The 18,961-nt window shown below is 44.0% G+C and overlaps 2 non-coding genes across 2 annotated transcripts; one reads left to right on the top strand and one right to left on the bottom strand.

Moving 5' to 3' along the window:
- Positions 1 to 16,508: 16,508 nt before the first annotated feature.
- TRNAF-GAA (transfer RNA phenylalanine (anticodon GAA)) lies at positions 16,509 to 16,581 on the bottom strand. The gene has a single exon. It is a non-coding gene; the product is annotated as a tRNA-Phe (tRNA).
- A 714-nt stretch (positions 16,582 to 17,295) lies between these two features.
- On the top strand, positions 17,296 to 17,367 carry TRNAA-UGC (transfer RNA alanine (anticodon UGC)). The gene has a single exon. It is a non-coding gene; the product is annotated as a tRNA-Ala (tRNA).
- The last annotated feature ends 1,594 nt before the right edge of the window (positions 17,368 to 18,961 follow it).

Raw genomic sequence — 18,961 nt, 5'->3', positions numbered from 1 at the left:
TGGAAAAAAAGACTAAAGACTCAAACTTCCTCTTTGTTCCAATAGGGATCTTGTTCATGAGATTCCATAATTCTTCACGTGGCTGTGCTTTCGTGTAGAAACTCATGCCTGCAATTTGCAGCCAAAGTGTTGCTCCATGCTGCTACGTAGCCCCCACAGGATCCCTTTTAATGGCTGCATAATGTTCCATGCAGGCATTTCCCCTGCATTTTATCACCTCCCCTTTAGTTTCTCATCCTCCGACCCACCAGAGCTGAGAAAGCAACTTTGACCTCAGGCTCACTGCAGGGCAACCCTCATCCCCTTCCCCAGGCCACTGACCCTCCACCCCTGCCCCAGATCCCCCTCCCACATGCACCTTTTGCCTCACTAACTCTCATTCTTTCTTATTTTTAATGTCACTTCCTAAGGGAATCAGTCTCTGGTCCTGACCTTCTGGACTAGGTTAATCTACTTCATACTATATAGAAAATGACAGTATAAAATGGAATAAAAGAGTATGCAACCCCCCAAAGTAGGAAAGAATACCATAAAATCATGTCAGGTAATTAACTCATCATAATTTTATGGGGTTTTTTTCCCTGGATTTTGTCATGTTTGTGGTATTTTTCAGCTTTTTAAAGTTGTTATTGTTTGTGCTTTTACATCCTATTATCGATATTCCCTTTGGTTTCCTTTTTTCTAAATTTGGTTTCTATTTTTCCTAAAGAACATTCCCCAAGTTGTATGAGATTCATGTCTCACGAAGACTAGTCCGGCCGAGTGTGGAGGCCTGGACGCCCTCGCTATCGGCGTGGAGCAAGGCAGGCAAGGCCTGTCACCACCTCACACCCCATGCAGCCCCCGATGCCACGATGGAGCCCCGAAGCCAAGGCCAGGGTGTAACTGAATAGGGAATTATCTGTCATCCATTTGATCTTTTTCCAGCTTCTAGAGCTAGCTCAAGTTGTTCCTTGCTTATGCAATAGATGGTAAGTTATCTAAATTTTCCATCCTAAGACTTCAGGGTGATGAAGAGGAGAAGAGGGCATGGAGAAGGTAATTGAAGCTCTGTGAGCAGGAAGTGGCCAAAACAGTGGTCTCGGAGCTCCAAGCCTTTCCCTGGAGACGCTGTTCTTGGTGGTCACGTGGAGGATTTAATGACTCTAGGCCGGTCATTCCCCGTGGGAATGACACCCCATCCTCAAAGGTGGGTTCCATCTGCTATGGTCATGTAACAAACCATCCCCAAATGTAGTGGCTTAGAGTAACAGCAGTTCCTTTATCCTTCATGGCTGGGGTCAGATCCAGGCTGGACTTGAGCAGCTGCAGGCCGGCCAGGCCTGTCTCCTGCCACGCAGTCTCAGGCTTTTTCATGGTAACTGGCTTGGGCTCCTCAGAGTGGTCACCTCAGGGTGGTCAGACTGCTTACCTGGCCGTCACGGCTCCAGAAAGCAAGATGGAAGTTGCACGGCCTTGTCTGAATCAGCCTCAGAAGTCAACTTCATTTCTGCCATGTTCCGTTGGTCACAAACAACAAAACTCACATAGATTCGAGGGGTGGGGAGGCTGGGTTCCATCTCTGGATAAAGGAGTGACCAAGTTCTGGAAGATCAGGTGGGACAGATATATTTGCAGCCATCTTTGGTGTCTAGAAGTGTTGATTATAAAAGAGGGTATTGGGTGTGAGAACCCTCCTTGCAGGCCTACCCTGCCTCAGCACACCACTCACTCCAGGAACTCTTCAGAGGGATCCAGGCATGAATTTGACAGGTTTGAATTCAGAGTCCTTGAACACAGGTCCTGCTGTGGTGCCGGCTTTGAAGCTCATCCTTCTCCCACTGGGGTGGGGCTGCCAGGAACGAGGCCGCCAGGAAGAGCCAGTCACAGCTTAGACATCTCTGGAGATGCACGCAGGGTGGTGCCGTGTCAAAAGGCTGAGGTAGACAAGTTCAGGTCCTGGGCTTTTCCCTGGTGAGTTTTGCAGCGGTGGTCGTGTGTGGGGAACAGCATGTCTGACGTCCCCTTGTTTCCATTATTCTAAGACAGACATTAAACTCTCTGAAGTCAGGATAGGTCTTACAACTCATGCCAGGTGGTGGTCCTGACATGGTCGTCACCTGCTGCACATGGCCTGAAAACCTGTGGGATGAATTTCAGCAGCTTGGGAGGAAATCCCAGAGACTCAGGTGGAGAACTCTTAAGAAATGTTGCTCTTGATGGCACAGAGGTCGATGTTTTGTAGAAAAACACAAACACCTAACACCTCAAGTTGAAAAATGATTCAAAAGAGTTGAACACTCTGCAGAAGTTTTAGGAATATTTAAATCACTTTACTTTGGGTCTATTTCCCGTGTATGCACAAGAGTGATCTATGATAAAAACCATGTCTAATGAAGTAAAAAAATCTTCAATATATAGAAATTTTTAGAAAATGAAGTGATAAGAAAACATCGTGTTATGGCTTAATGGCAGAATTTTTCTTTCTTAGAAGTACATAAAATAATAATGCATGTAGCAGTCAATGATGTCTTACAGTGGGTGAAATGCAGGAGGGGAGAAGCTCATTTCTCACCCTGGAGGCATCTGGAGTCCTAAGTGACTTCTAAGAAATAGGGCACAGCATGCAGTGGGGGCTGAGAGACAGGGGTCAGAAAGGCCAACGACTGGCTGGTCTGGCTCATCCGCCACTGCCCAAAGCACCAGGCAGAGACCAGGACGGGCAGCGCTGAGCTTGGAAGCAAGAGGTGAGGTGCTGGAGACCGGACGATGTGGCCGGGCGGGTGGGGCAGGATGCTGGTGGAGGCCTCCCCAGCATGGAACAGAATGGAGGTTCAGGGTGCAAGGCTTGGGAGGGTGAGTGCCTCTGCCTGTCGGTGCCATCGATGACCAGACCAGCCCCAAGTCTCCTGTGAAAGAGAGGGCCCAGCCAAGCAGGGAGGAGATCACAGTGGACACGGAACTGTCTCCAGAGACAAGGGCTAATGGTGTAGGACAGGCAGCCTGGAGGAGGCGGGCACAAGGGGAAGCAAAGCCTTTATGGATCTGGTGTTAAGGAAGGAGTTAAAACTGTGCTGGGTCTGTGATTGGGACAAATGTTTCGGGCAGAATAACTCAACCACTTGAACCATTCATAGTGACTCCAGCACCATGTACTTTAAGATCTGTTCAAATATTGGCTTCAATACCCCATTTCCCAAACTAGAATATGGTTGGTTGAAATGGCTCCAACTTTTTGGGACAAAGTTGTTGACTGTTTAAACTGAACACGTGGTCCCCATAGGTATCAGGCACCTGCCCTCAGGCACTGCTGAGAAAATGCCAGTCCTCACTGTAGTAACATATTAATTACATCACATGGAGTCCGTTCCTGGAAAGGCCTGCTTGCCCCAAGCCTCCTTAATGCCTACTTGTTCTTCAAAGCTTGTCCTTCAAAGCTCATCACCCCTTTAGGGCAGCTTTCATTCCCCTCATTTGGGCTGCCATGGCAACTTGAGCATGCCTCCACAAGAGAACCATCCCACTGGCCAGAATTCTTCCTTTGATTCTCTTTTGGCCCTACTAGAACATGACTGTGTTTCCCCAGCATCTGGCATGTTACAATAGAGTAGGCCCAGTAAGCACTCAGTAAAACGCTTATTGAATGCAAGCTTCTTGAAAAGTCTTTTCTCTTATGAAAGTTGAGCAAGCCAGTAGAAGCTCATTTTGAATATTAATTCATATTAATTTTTGTCCAAGATTTTTCTTTTTTTTTGAAAAATAATTTTTTTAATTTATTGATTTGGCTGTGTCAGGTCTTAGCTGCAGCATGCGGGCTCTTCATTGCAGCACGCGGGCTCTTCATTGCAGCACCTGACCTTCTCTCTAGTTGTGGTGTGCAGGCTCAGTAGTTGTGGCATATGGGCTTAGTTGCCCTGTGGCATGTGGGATCTTGGTTCCCTGATCAGGGATCGAACCTGCGTCCCCTACCTTGGAAGGCAGATTCTTAACCACTGGACTACCAGGGAAGTCCCTCCAACAAGTTTTTTCACATTGTGGCAAATAGCACTGGACTGGGATTCAAGACTCTTGTACAAGTCCAGGGGCCTTGTGTCCATTAGGCAACTTCCTAGTCTCTCTGGGTCTTGGTCTCCGCATCTCCTGTGCACATCTCAAGGGTGCCCTGTGTCTTCCATTATTTATCACACTGCCTGACACATAGTATGTGCTCAATAAATATTTGAATAAATTAATCTGTGAAATGAACAAAAGGTTAGGATAAATTATCTCAAAGGTCCCTATTTGGCTTCCTAAATAATGCAAAGAAACACTTCTAGTCACTCTATCCAATCAAAACACATATTAGTTCTTAATCCTTGTGATACCGTTTAACAAAGTCAGCTTACACTGGCTGCTTGGAGGTATCCTAGCAACTTATTACCATAGCAACATCACACTTCCTAGTCTTCAAATATGGGTACAGTCGAGATGAGCTGACCTAGTATTTACATTGAGGTTTGGAACTCAAGACCAGCCCTGCTGATTGTTATGTGATAAGGTTTTTGTGGTCCCTATGGAACGGACACTCCTCAAATTCTCTTCCACCTATTGGCTGATAACTGAAATTCTATGGTTCATCTCCTTAGTGTGAAGGGCTTTATGTCCTTTAAAAAACATAGAACATCCACTTTTTTTAAACCGTGTCCAATATCAGAACAAATATCTTTGTGTATTGGCTGCATGGAAAGTTTAAAGATAACACTGGCGAGTTGAGAGGTCATGTTGCTTCAGTTTCATGATATTATTTTAAGGGAATTAAACTCACAAATCATCGTTTCAGGTCTGCTAGCATGACAGCTGGTGGCAGTTTATCAGGCCGCAAGATAGGCCTCCAAGTGCATTCATTATAGCTAATTGTAATTACACTAAGATATAAGCTATTTATAGCAAGTGTTATTTTCATACATTTTAACAGATAAACCAAGCCCATTGGATGAATGATAGATTTTTCTGATGTGAAGGAAAATCATTCTGCGTATGTAAGACTGTCCACCTTGATTATGCACGCCACTGCAAGGAATTTGGGTCTGGGATGAAAGGCAGGAAGTCAAATATAATTTTGGAAATGTACATACCTTTTCATTTTCTGATGGGCATATATTATTTATGAAGTTTTGGGTTGTAAGTAACAGAAGATCCAATTTAAACCTTTTTAGCTCATATACCTGGAAATCTGAGAAGTATGTAGATTTCAGGAATAGTTGACCCAAAGGCTCAATGACTTAGTTTTATTCTCTCTCTACACTATACTACTATAGTGAGGGCTCCATCTCAAGGCTGGTTCCCCTTATTTGTATCCAAAGCAAGAGTCCTTAGCTTTGCCATGATTGACCAGCCCTGACCAACCCCTATGGTCAAAGGGCAACCATGAACTTTGGCCTGGGTGGCCTAAAGCAGCGACTGTGCCCAGGGGAACAGGATTAAGTGAGGGTCGGTTCTATTCAGATCTCATGGCTGCTATTCAATGAGGGAGGAAAGAAAACCACAATGTCCAAACCACCCATAATGGTACCATGGAAGACAGACCATTACCTCTGAATAAGTACATAATTACTTTTGTCAATCAAAGTGTAAAGGGAGCACAAAGGAAACTTGTATTGTTCTGCCTGTATTGTATTGTACTGTTCCCTATAGTTGAAGAATTTATGTGAAACCATTGGCTCTCCTTGGCAGCTTTCCCAGTTCCGTCCCACATTCGAATAGAGACTGGAGTCAGAAATGGATTTTGTAGCTTATATACCATGGTAACGGGAGGCCATAGCTAATCTTGTGTCCTAGCTTTTGTTGTTTAGAATGCGTGGGCAGAAAGAGTCAAATGGCCTGTCCTCTGTCTGGCACAAGCGTTCTGCTCTAAATCAAAGTGGAATAGTCAGGCCTCAGTGGCAGTATCTCAAATGGCCGATTTAAAAAAATTACTCACAAATTAGGCTGTTCTCCAAAGTGTGTTTCGAAACATTGATTTGCTTAAGTGACTCTAAAATCAGTAATATGGTTAAGACTCAAATTAATGGGCTGGTATAGCCTTTCAGGTTTATTTCACAGGCTCTACTTGGCCAGAACATTTTGCATTGATTCTTGTCATCCTTAAAGCAGACAAAGCACCACACTCCTTCCTCTGGAGGATCCAGAAGTAAAACACTGTCACCCCTCAAGTCCCTGGAGGTTGTGTGCGTGTGTATGTGTGTGTGTGTACATGTGTATCAAATGTGCTCACTTATGAACAGAGAACTGTGTGTCTACCCTGTACAAGCACTTAATCTAAATCATTTTATTTAATCTTCAGAGTCATTGTATTAAATATGAGTCCAATTTCACAGATAAGGAAACAGGTTTGCAGAGGCTAATGATTTGCCAGCTGTCCTAGAGCTGTAAGTTGCGAAGCCTGACTTGAACTCAGGTCTGCCTGTGGTCACAACTCAGGATCTGACCCACCAAGCTTCACCGCCTCACTCTTTCTCTGGCAGTTGCATTAAAGTTTTCATTTTGCTGTTAGCTTTGCCTCCTTCCCTGCCCTGTCAAACTCTATATTCATTGACTTGATACTGATTGAGCACCTCCCATAAGCCAGACACTGTTTCAGGAGACACAGCAGAGAACAAAGTAGACAGAAATCCCTCCCTTCAGGAGCTTACATTTTATCCAGAATAAGCCCAGTTGTCTGTGTCCTGCTCTCCCAGATTTTCCCCCTAAATATCCTGTTCCTTCCAGTCCTTCAATAAACTCAGAGCCTCTTTCCCAAAGGCTCCTTGCCCTGAAATATGATTCAACATTTCAGATTCATAAGGGCAGTGGGAATTTGCTTTTATTCTTCTGATCCAAGATACTCAGCTGCCCCCATTGTTTTGGCTTCAGGGGAGGCATCAGAGTCCTGAATTGACTGCTTGCCCAGTGGTGCATGGGCATATGCGCATGGGGGTGACCTGTGCGTCGAGGGATGGGTGTTTGGACTTAGTGTCGCAGGCCCAGTTTCCAGGGGAGCATGTCCTGAGATAGAGATTTTCAGGCAAGAAGTTTGTTGAGACGGGCTCTCAGGCACAAACTGATCGGAGGGAAATGAACTACTGTGCAGCTACTTGACCTTAAACTGGCTTCCTCATTTTGGTAATACCAGGAACATGTATTTGACTGGCTTCTATTATTATTTAGTTCCTTTTTCTCTTAAGGACTATGATATTATTTTCTTTAGTTGTAGTTACATTTGGACCTCAAGTTATACAGATTATCTCCTTTAATCCTCAAAACACCCCAATGAAATAGATATCACCATCCCTATTTAACAGAGGAGGAGACTGAGGCACAGCGAGGTTTGGGAACATCCATGTGTTTACACTACTACGTGGCAGAGCTGATATCTGAACCCAAGACTACCTAACACTGGGGCCCGAGCTTTTATCACTGTGCTACCCTGACTCTCCCCCTTTCTCAAGGTTGGCCTCAGTCTCCTCTAAGTTTAGCAGTTAAGATATACTCTTGGACTGTCTATGACCTATTGATTTATTTATCAAATCATTCAACAAGCATACCATATTCTGGACAGTGTTCAGGGCACCAGAGCTATGATTTATAAGACAGACCCTCAGAATATCTCACAGGATGGTGAGGGGCTTCAGAGAAGTAAAAAGGCACTTAGGAGACAGAGTCATACGTGCTAAGCTGTGGAAAGCCTTGTGTACAATGGAGTACATAGGAAGGCTCTGAGCATTCGTGGGGGTGGGGAGATGCTCCGTGAAAGTGTCAAGGAGGGGATGTATGAGCAGGAGCCTAAAGCAAGTATCCAGGTAAATGTGTGTGTGCGCGTGCAGGAGTGGGCATGGGGAGATGTTCCAAGAAGCAGAAGGTTACACATGCTTGAAGTGGACCCAGAAATTGGGAGGAATCCAGGATGTCTGGTGCCCCACTTGAGAGGTTGGACATGGTAAGAGCTGTGACCGGGCAGGGGCAGATCAGGAAAGCCTTCCAAACCCCGTTACAGACTGGGTTTTGCCCTGAGAGAATTGGGAGACCACTGCAGGGTGTTAAATAGGACGACATTATCCAATTTGCTTTTTGTTTTGCCAATACGTTTTTATTTTGTTTCCTTTTTTAAAGCTTTATTGCGATATAATTGCCATACAATAAACTACACGTATTTAAAGTATACGTTTGGTATACGTATAACTGATTCACTTTGTTATAAAGCAGAAACTAACACACCATTGTAAAGCAATTATACTCCAATGAAGATGTTTAAAAAAAATGTATATATATATATATATATATACTTTGAGACAAGAAGAACCTAATACTAAAAAAAAAAAAAAAAGTATGCGTTTGGGTGAGTTTCCACACACATATATCCTGCTGAAACCATAAACACCATCAGGAGAGCGAACATGTCCATCACCCCAAGCATTTTCTCCTGCCCCTTTTTAAATCCTCCCTCCTTGCCTCACTCAGAGCCCCAGACGACTGCTGATCTGCGTTCTGTCAGTAGAGATTAGTTTTTATTTTCCAGAGCTTTGTATAGATGGAATCAAAATTTATATGTATTCTAAAGAGTACACATTTTTGTATTATTTCAGCAAGATTATGGGGACTGCCAAGTCAAGAATAGATAAGAAGACTAGGGGCTTTAGCCAGTGAATTATTAGCTAAAGTAACTAACGCCTTCGGAAAGGGGCTCTTTCTGAAGTCACTCTGTTCATTGCATCACAAAGCGGCAAAGCTACGCCCCCTCCCGCGTCCTCTCTTAGGTCCTTGTTTCCGGGAGACAGAAACCTAATTCAAGCTGTCTGGAGTGTGCGCGTGCGCACACGTACACAGGATTTTATTGGCTCTGCCATGGAAAAGCCCAGCAGTGGTTGCCTTTAGGCATTTCTGCTCTAACGACCTGATAGGACTTGGTTTTTCTTGATCACTTAGTTCTCACCTCTTTCACCTCCCATAACCACCGTTTCTGTTGCTGCTGTTGTGAGGACATTTAAGATCGCAGAGCAACTTCCATTGTATACAACCCCCAGTGTTGTTAACTGTAGTCACCGTGCTGCACACTAGCTCCCTGGAACTTATTCATCTTGTGACTAGAAGTTCGTGCCCTTTGGCCACCATCTCGCCTCTTCCCCACCCTCCAGCCCTTTAGAGAATATTTATTGTGTTTATTTAAGCTCTTGCCCGGTGAGTTCCAATCAACGTCTGCTGTTCTGTTTGTCGTCTTTAGGTGCAAGGTTATTTCACACTGGGAACTCATGTTCCTGTTTTAAGCTATCCTCTCTGGTTTTGAGGAAGAGCCAGATCCCTCCACGGGAGTTTAAGAAGAAGGGAAGGGATGAGCCCCTGGGCAGACCACTTTGGACCCCACAGAACCCCGCAGACTACAACCTTCGGTACCGTGCTGCCAGGCACCTCCTGTGAGCAGGGGTTTCCTAGGTTAGAATCCGTCATCCTGGGGAGCTTGAGGTGGGAGAGGTGAGTGAGCGGATGCTAAGTATCAGCTGCCGGTCCAGTTTTCATCAGCTCCTCGCACCAGCAGGGCTTCTGTGGTACTTCTACGTACCCTGACAGCACTGGCCGCCTGCACTGATGCTGCAGGTTTCTGCGGCCAAGAGGCTGCAGATCCATCCACGGCCAGGCCATGGAGAGGGAAGAGAATTTAGAATCCTCTCTCTGCCCATACCCTCCGTCTGCTCTGCCCTCCCGCTGTCTCCCCCATCACACCAGCCTAGACAGCCTGCCTTCTCCCCAGGGGCATCTCACACTTTGGAGGTGTTGTTGATAGTTTTTCAGCTGTACGACTGCACCTGCTTCTACAGCTTTTCTAGGGAGGCTCTGGGTGGAGGGAGTTGGCAAGGTGGTCAGCGCGCTACTTTGTCAGAGTTAGGAAAAGGCCTGCGCACACATCTCATGTTACAGAGCAGTCAGCGTGCCTGTGAGTACCACTCCTCTCCTAGAAGGAGTGATGGGGAGGGCAGGACCAGGAAACAGGGTCAAGGACCAGTGCTTTTTAAGGCAGAAGAAAAATGTTAAATTTGAGCCCCCTATTTTCTCCTCAAATTAAACCCAAGTTAGATATTCTTTTAGGCAATGACTCAGAAACTCTGAGAAGAGTTTAATAATAGCTCTTGATGATTCATACGAATATTTTACTCTGAAGTTGCTTGTCTTTGAGGAATGTTGGTGTGAAACTTTTGCTCCCAGGAAGTATGGGTGAAGATCTAAGTACTCACTGCTTTGTGAAGTGGTTATGATAGAAGCAATTAATAATTGTATTTCTCTATGCTCTGCCAAAGCAGTTGGGCATTGCAGAAACACTTTATTATAAAGCAATAAATAGATAAATAGCTAAAAACTTTAATTAAGCTGCTTAATTAAATTAAACGGTAATTAAATTACCGTTTCATTCTTTTCTCTATTAAAGTGTCTACGAACTTTAAAAAATAATGTTTGGGGACTTCCCTCGTGGTGTAGTGGTTAAGAATCTGCCTTCCAATGCAGGGGACACAGGTTCGACCCCTGGTTGGGGAACTAAGATCCCACATGCTGCAGGGCAACTAAGCCCATGCGCCACAACTACTGAGCCCGTGCGCTCTGGAGCTCGCCCACTGCAACTAGAGAGAAGCCTGTGTGAGCAATGAAGAGCCTGTATACCGCAACTAAGACCTGACGCAGCCAAATAAATAAACAAATATTAAAAAAAAATGTTTGAACTAATTGCTTCAGGAGATACCAAAGATTACCATTTGCAGAAATACATTATTAGAACTAAAAGTCCAAGATTCTAAAATGCATTCGATAGCAATGCTTCGATTTGAGGCAAAAACCTTTCCTAATGATAGAACCAAGAGGGTTCTCAGCCTGACAGTTTTAGGCCTCGCCTGCCACTAGCTAGCTGTGTGACCCAGGGCAAGTCTCTTACTCACTGGGCCTCAGTTTCCTCATCTGTTAAATGAGGTCACTGGAATAAATCTCTTAGACGAAAGGACTATGGGACCTTTATCCTTGAGATGAGGGAGAGGGTCCCAGTGCCTGGGAAATAGACATACCACCAGTTTCTACTACTGCAACCCAAGGGTAAGGAAGAAAGGAAGCAGCCCAGAGCAAATTCCAACCTCAACTCCAGGAACCAGGAAAGATTCTCAGCCACCTCCCAAATTATTTAAAATGTAATTCAGGAGAGACCGGCCAAGATGGCGGAGTGGAAACAACTTGAGCTCACCTCCTCTCATGGGCACACCAAAATCACAATTATCTGCAGAACAACCATGAAACGATGAAAAAGACCAGAACTTACCAGAAAAGATCTTCTACAGCAAGACACAAGGAAGGAACCACAAGGATGTGGGTAGGAGGTGCAGACTCACAATACAGTCAAGACTCCAGCCTTTAGGTACCCCGTCCCAGCCCAGCATCCTTGAGGACTGAGGGCATGACAAGGCCACCATCGTGTTCCATGCACGGCTCACCAGTATGCAAACTGCCCCTGGAGAAACCAAACCCCAGCCCAAGCCAGTGGGCAAACTGGGCTTGATATACCAGAGCACTCTTTTCACACAGTCTTCCAGGAATGGATCTGCTGGAGCATGAAATGTATCTGAGTGGTAGATATCATGAGAGAGAATGGAAAAGTGGAGCAGCCCAGGGTCCATCAGCAGAGGAACAGTTAAACAAACCATGGTGCATTTATGCAGTGCGGTTTACTTGTTAGTAAAAGGGGATTACAGATTCCATGCAACCACATGTATGAATGTCAAAAACACACTGAGTGAAAGCTGGGCTGAGAGACAACATATTGTATTGTTCCATTTACATGAAACTCTAGAACATCCAAAACTGACCTGTAGGGGTGAGGTGGGGTGGTGGGCGTGGGGATGGACTGGAAAGTGCAGTAGGGAACTTCCTGGGTGATGCAATGCTCTTTATCTTGATAGAGGTTTGGGTTACACGAGTGTATGGGTTTGCCAGTTAAGATTAGTGCACTTCATCACAGACACAGAAAACAAATTTATAGTTACCCAGGGGAAAATGGGGACCAGGAGGAGGGATAAATTAGAAGTTTGGGATTTGCATATACACACTACTATATATAAAATAGATAAACAACAAGGACCTACTACATAGCACAGGGAATATACTCAATATCTTGTAATAACCTTGTAATAATAGAAAAGAATCTGAAAAAGAATATGTATACACACATATATGTATAACTGAATCTCTTTTCTGTATACCTGAAACTAACACAACATTGTAAATTAAGTATAATTCAATTTTTAAAAAATGGTTAAAAGAAAGATTAGTGCATTTCACAGTACATAAACTTCATCTTAAAAAAAATAAATATTGAAGCTCTAGTTACTAGTGCTATGTGTGCTGAAAAGTTTAGGGTGAAGGATGCTGGCATCTGCAACTTACATCGCATTACATCACAAATATGATGGCTGGATAAAGGGTGGATAGATGAATACAAATGTAATAGGGCAAGTAAAGTAAAATCTTAGTGGTAGAATTTAGGTGGTGGGTACATGGTTATCCTCTGTATAATTCTCTTAACTTTTATTTATGTCTGAAACTTTTTATAACAAAATGTTAGAGAAAACATGTGGGCCTTGTCATGCCCTCAGTCCTCAGGGATGCTGGGCTGGGACAGGGTACCTAAAGGCTGGAGTCTCCAGACAGGCACCTCAGGATCTGGAGTAGCCCCATCCACTGTGCAAATACCATTTTTATGAGTGCCCTGATGTGAAAAGCCTTGGGCAGCCCTGACTTAGGCTTAAAATGAGGGAGACATCCATCCCCCATGGAAAAAGAAACCGAGATGTTATGGAATCACACTTGAGATTTCAGCAAACTGTAAACAGATGTGTGCACACACACTGTACATTCAAAGGAAAGCCTCCAGGTGAAATAATCCTAAAACCGTGTTGTAGTAATTCAGAAGGAAAGTGTGAAAGAGCCCTAGCAACTTTCATGTGGAAAATGGGAACAGCAGCAAGAGCGCACATCTGATTGTGGCTGAAACTGAAACAGTCAGCAAGCTCCAAAGGACTTTTACAGAAGCAGAGCCTGCCCTTTCGGTCCCCTTTTGGCACCTCTTTCTGTCCTTGTAGAAATGGCCCGCATTCCGGCTTTGGAGTCTGGAGACTGAGGGCCGCCCCTCAATTCTTCCAATAACCAAGAGTGTGACTTTGGCAAGTGCTTTAGGGAAACGAGTACAAATTCCTATAAAAATGCACACACTGCCTATTTCCAAAATGGAATTTAGAGACAACTTCAGACAAAATAATCATTTTTTTTTCAGCATAATAATGGGATCTTCTTGACGTCCTTTGTTGTCAGAGCATACCAGTTACTGAGATCATCAGAGAACGTGCGTGGCATTTCACAGCTGCCAATGTCCAGACAAATCACCTCATCCAACACTTTTATTTCACAGATGTGAAAACCAGGGTCCAGAGAGTGTTCCCTCTGAAAACTGCAGAGCTACTTTGAGCTCATGAGTCCAAATCCAAGTGTACTTGAAGATTTCCCAGGGTGGGCAGGGCCGTGTTTAGAGGTGGCTGTAGGCTCAGGAAGTCTGTAGGCAGGTTGTCTGCTGGTGATCGGGGGTTGCTCAGCCTGAGGGGTCCCAGCACCTGTGCCCACAGGCTGCTGGGCGGGGCCAGGTGCTGGTGCTAATTTGGTGCCTGGGGGTACGGGACTTGACTGTATTGTGAGTCTGCACCTCCTACCCACGTCTTTGTGGTTTCTTCCTTGTGTCTTGCTGTAGAAGATCTTTTCTGGTAAGTTCTGGTCTTTTTCATCGTTTCATGGTTGTTCTGCAGATAATTGTGATTTTGGTGTGCCCATGAGAGGAGGTGAGCTCAAGTTGTTTCCACTTCGCCATCTTGGCCGGTCTCTCCTGAATTATGTTTTAAATAATTTGGGAGGTGGCTGAGAATCTTTCCTGGTTCCTGGAGTTGAGGTTGGAGGTTGCTGTGGGCTGCTTCCTTTCTTCCTTATCCTTGGGTTGCAGAAGTAGTAGGAACTGGTGGTATGCCTATTTCCCAGGCACTGGGACCCTCTCCCTCATCTCAAGCATAAAGGTCCCATAGTCCTTTCGTCTTCAAATTTCCTTCAGTGCCTGGATAGGTGTTTGGAACCATGGTGAAAGAAAGGGTCAGGTAGGGCATTAGCCTCCTGCTCCCATCCCCACGTGACAGTGAGGCTCTGTAAGCTGCTGCCAATGCCTGTGGCAACACGACCCTGGCTGAGGGGGGGAGGGGGGGAGAAACAGCATTTGCACCTAGTGAATGAATGGTATGGGAGTTGGGGCAGGTGATGTGACACTGCTCCCAGGGAGGAAGTAATCTCTAACATCTTCAGCTGGATGGTGGCTCCTTTTGGAGAAGGCAAGGTAGGAAGACCAGAGCTGAGCTTCACTGGAGAAAGGGTAGAGTGCCCTCCAGTGCTCTGCTCCATCAGCCAGCCTCAGGCACCTGCTGCTGCCTTTTGGGGAGCCAGCTCTGTCTCCCAGCTGTGATGTGCCACCAGCCCCATCCAGGAGGAGCTTGAAATGCCTACAGGGTAGGTTTGATCACCCCCATTTTAGAGGTGAAGTAACAGATACCCAAATGATGAAGAGACTGGCACAAGTTGCACCGCTGGTAGTAAGTGGAAGAGCTAAGGCTCCAATCAGGCTTTTGGCCCCAACTCCAGTGCTCTCAGGTCTGTAACTCAGCATAGTGGTTTGGAAAGGTCTTCCACTTTAGTATTTGTAGGGCCTTGGACAAGACACTTGAGGTTCTAGTAGAGATGATATGAAGTCATATATGTGGAAGTGTTTACCACAGTGCTAGCAATAACAGGAGCTCAATAAATGGGCTAGGCATGGCAGGGTGGGAGTCGGGGAGGTAAAAACAAGAATAACGCTGGGTCTTGGCCCTGAGGAAGTTCATTGTTATGAGCAGTTAGGCTCATGACCTGGTTTTGAACCATGGCTCACTGTAAAGCTGTGCCACTTTGGGAAAGTTACTTATTCTCACCATGCCTCAGTTTCCTCATCTGTAAAATGGGTAAAATTGCAGTAAATACTTCCAAAGGTTATTGTGGAGATTAAATGAATGAATGCATGTGAATGCTTTGGCCATGCCTGATCACAGAAGGCTTGTGATACATGGTAGTTTTAAGTACTATTATATAAATACGTAAAAATGTAAATAAAAGATTTAGGGAACAGACAACAAAAACAATGGAAGGAATGGCACAAGAGAAAAATAGGAACTCTTCAAGTATATTCTAAGGAAAAAATCCGCTGCTATGTTTGGAAACACCTGCAGGTACAACTCATGACCAGATGGCAAATGATCTCGTTCTTAGTTGATCACAAAACAGAGTCCAGAGGATGATGCCAAATCTTTCTTTAAAAAAAAGTGCCATCTACTTATGCTATGGTTCACTCTAGGCATCTTCTGCAAGGTCAAGTCCTCTGAACTTTCCATGTTCTAACTGGAGAAAGTCTTTGGTATAGAGCATTGTATTTTTTTCCTTTTGCTACTGTAGCAAATTAGTGCAAAGTTAGTGGCTTTAAGCTAAACAAAATTACTATTTTATAGTTCTGGAAATCAGAAGTCTAAAATCAAGGCTGCATTTCTTCTGGAGGCTTCAGAGGAGAATCTGTTTCCTTGCATTTACCAGCTTCTAAAACCTGCCTCCATTCTTTGACTCATGGTCCTTCCCTTCATCTTCAAAGCCAGCCATATGTAGTATCTTTCCTCTCTGACCTCCCACCGGCCTCTTATAAAGATCCTGGTGATTATACAGGGCCCACCAGGATAATCCAGGATAATCTCCACATCTCAATGTCCTTAACTTAATCACACCTGCCATATAAGGGAACATATTCACAGTTTTGTGGATTAATGTGTAGACATCTTTTGGATACCATTATTCAAGCCTATCACAAGCATCTCCAAGCCAAACACATCTTTCCTTTGCTAAAATGGGCGACCTTGTTTAGAATAACTTGCAGGATCTACTATGCAAATTATTCACCCCACCATGTGTAAGGAGAGGAAAAAATGCCAATGGTGAGGGGAAGTAAGAACCCTGTCCTACTACTCATCCATATAATAATTGCTGTGGGAATTCTGGTGAGATCAGTAAGGGCAGTCTTTTTTTTGTTTTTTAATTATAAGAATGAATTTTACTATTCATTTTTATCTTGCACATCAAAATTCATTGGGCATTGCAATCGCTGCACACACATGGGAGAAGCAATGAATGCCAGACATTTCCTTTGTTCATGTGCCAAGCTCATTGGACATCAATCACAAGACCCAAATTCAAAGATGGGAGTTTCAGGACTTCCTTAGTGGTCCAGTGGTTAAGATTCCACTGGTAGCTTCCACTGCCATGTGGCATGGCCAAAAAAACAAAACAAAAAAAAGATTGAAGTTTCAAGGATGCAAAGGTAGACCTTTCTGGTAGGGGTTACCAGAATTGCTCCTGCTCATGGATGCTGACTAAAACACTTAACATGCTGAAACCCGGGATTGAACCAGGGACCTTTAGATCTTCAGTCTAACGCTCTCCCAACTGAGCTATTTCAGCTCCTTAGGGGTGAGCTTCCCTGACACTCATTTTTCAAAACGGAGATTGTTTTCAATCAATTTTTTAGAACATTTCAGTCTTCGAAAGTGTTGCTGTCTCGTTGTCCAATATATTTATCCACCCAAAAAGTTTGGAATGTCTTCCACATATGATGTTTGCATCCAGTTCCTGGTGGTGTGGGATGGTAGGAGGAGAGACACCGAAGAGAAATGATAGGGATTCATTGGAAAGCCTCTCTGCTCCTCTGACACAGCTCAGAAAATAACAGAAAAAATTTTTAAAAATTTCTTAGAGTCCCTTATTTTTTCTCTTCTTTTCATTCATTTTTGAATAATCTTCAAAGATTCTGAGAAATGGATTAATTTTTGTTAATGTGGAATCAGTTTTCTGTTTCCGGGTGATAATTTCCAGTGAGCTGGTTTCTTTGTTTTATACGCTTCCATCTACTCTGTCATAGTCTTTTGGCCCAGGTGAGAAGGTCTTGGAGAGGACTGACCCAGCTGAGAAGAAACTAAGAGCAGGAATGGTAACAATTTGGGTTTAGAATTTACTATTCTTGAGCATAGCAATCCACCAAAAAAAGTCTAATTTAAAAATTGTAGAAATAGTGGAGTTAACTGAATAAATTTTCTGACAAAAGGAAATAGCTTTACCAAAGAATACAGAAAATGGGTATATTTCCTAACATACCAAAAAAAGAGGCAACTGTCACTTGGGGGTGTAGCTCAGTGGTAGAGCCCATGCTTTGCATGTATGAGGCCCCGGGTTCAATCCCCGGCACCTCCATGAGGATTTTATCATTTTTCTCGTCTCCAAGATATTTTATGCCCATACCTTCCTTCAGTCCTGCGGAATATGCTCTCCTACTTTTCCACTTTTCACTACTTTTTTTCCCCTTGCTTACATGGAAAGTAAACATGATTGGTGCAACAGCAGAAGGAAGAAACAAGAGAAGAAGAAGGAAAAAAAAAAGGCTTATTCCACATCCACGAATGTCACCAATTTAACCAGCTTTTTCACCGTGACTACCATTTTACGATACTACCTAAGAGAAGGAAGATCCAAAGTAAGACAGGGAAAAAAAGAAAAAGAAAGAAACCTGTGTGCACTTTCTTTAGCCAGAATAACTAATCCTAAAGACACTAGCCATGGGAAAAATTAGGGTGCTGTGAGCAAGATTCCAACCGCCTCTGGAAAAACACTTTGGAATGCAAACTGAATGCCTTAGACACATTCATGAACCTTTATTACATACCTGGAATAGAATACATGAATTAGAACAAGGGCTTCTGTTTCTCTGGCAAGAGCCTGGAAGAAGAGAAAATAAGGAAAGCTCCACCACCAACCTGCTTTAATTTTGGAGACAAAGTGTTGTTCATCCCCTGCCATAGAAAACACTTGGCTTTCAGATAAATTCAAGTAATGGAGAGGTCTTGGCTCCTAAATAGTCAACCATCTCTTTGTTTCCTTCCCATCCCTTCCACTGAATTCTCAAAAAGCTGAGAAGCAGATGCTCAGCAGCAAGTGGGTGCCGTGGAGGCAGGAGACGTTCCCTTTCAATAAGCCAGACCCCGTGGGCAGTATGTCTGCTCAAAGTTTGTCCTTTGGGGACTGGTGGAATTGATGCTGTTTCCTTTTACAGATGGCTTAAGGGATCTGCAATTTCTGAAGAGATAATCACTTTACCTGGAAGCTGATGGCAGAAAATGAGACTTTTATTGGTCTTCTTCTAAGGAAATTTTAGGACCATAACAATCACCAGTATAAATCAAAAAAGAATGAGATCAGCCTAGGAGAAATCTCATTTCTTTGTTTTTTCACAAATACTAGTAATAAACTCCTTATCTACTAGTCTTTTTTTTTGGCCGTGCCACATGGCACCTTAGTTCCCCGGCCAGGGATCGAAGCCATCCCCCTGAAGTGGAAGCACAGAGTCTTAACCACTGGACCACCAGGGAAGTCCCAGTATCTACACATCTTAATGCATAACAACTCTCACTCTATCTATTCTTCAGAGGCCTTCTACTTCTAGCTGCATAAATGTCCAAACTTGAGATTCAGAGATATCAACAGAATTCCAGATTCAGTTTACAATGTGTGTAGGCAGACATCCTCAAGAGGCTATCTTGTAGGCATTTTAAAAATGTCATATCCAAACCCTAACTCAACATTTCCCCTTTATTGAAGGTCAGTCTTTTTTATTGGAACTAAAAATTTTTAAATATCTTGAGAAAGGAGCAGGTCCAAAATAAATTTTATTTACCCACCAGAACACTTTTATAGTGCATGATATATGCCAGGCACTGCTCTAAGCACTTCATACATAGTCATGCAATCTGCTAACAACCTCATGAAGTACATTCTATTATCATGGCCCTCA

This window comes from Balaenoptera ricei, chromosome 4 (genome assembly GCF_028023285.1).
Source record: "Balaenoptera ricei isolate mBalRic1 chromosome 4, mBalRic1.hap2, whole genome shotgun sequence".
NCBI classification, from domain to species: domain Eukaryota; kingdom Metazoa; phylum Chordata; class Mammalia; order Artiodactyla; family Balaenopteridae; genus Balaenoptera; species Balaenoptera ricei.
Note: the sequence above shows the minus strand (reverse complement) of the source record. Positions and strands in the feature narration are given on the sequence as shown.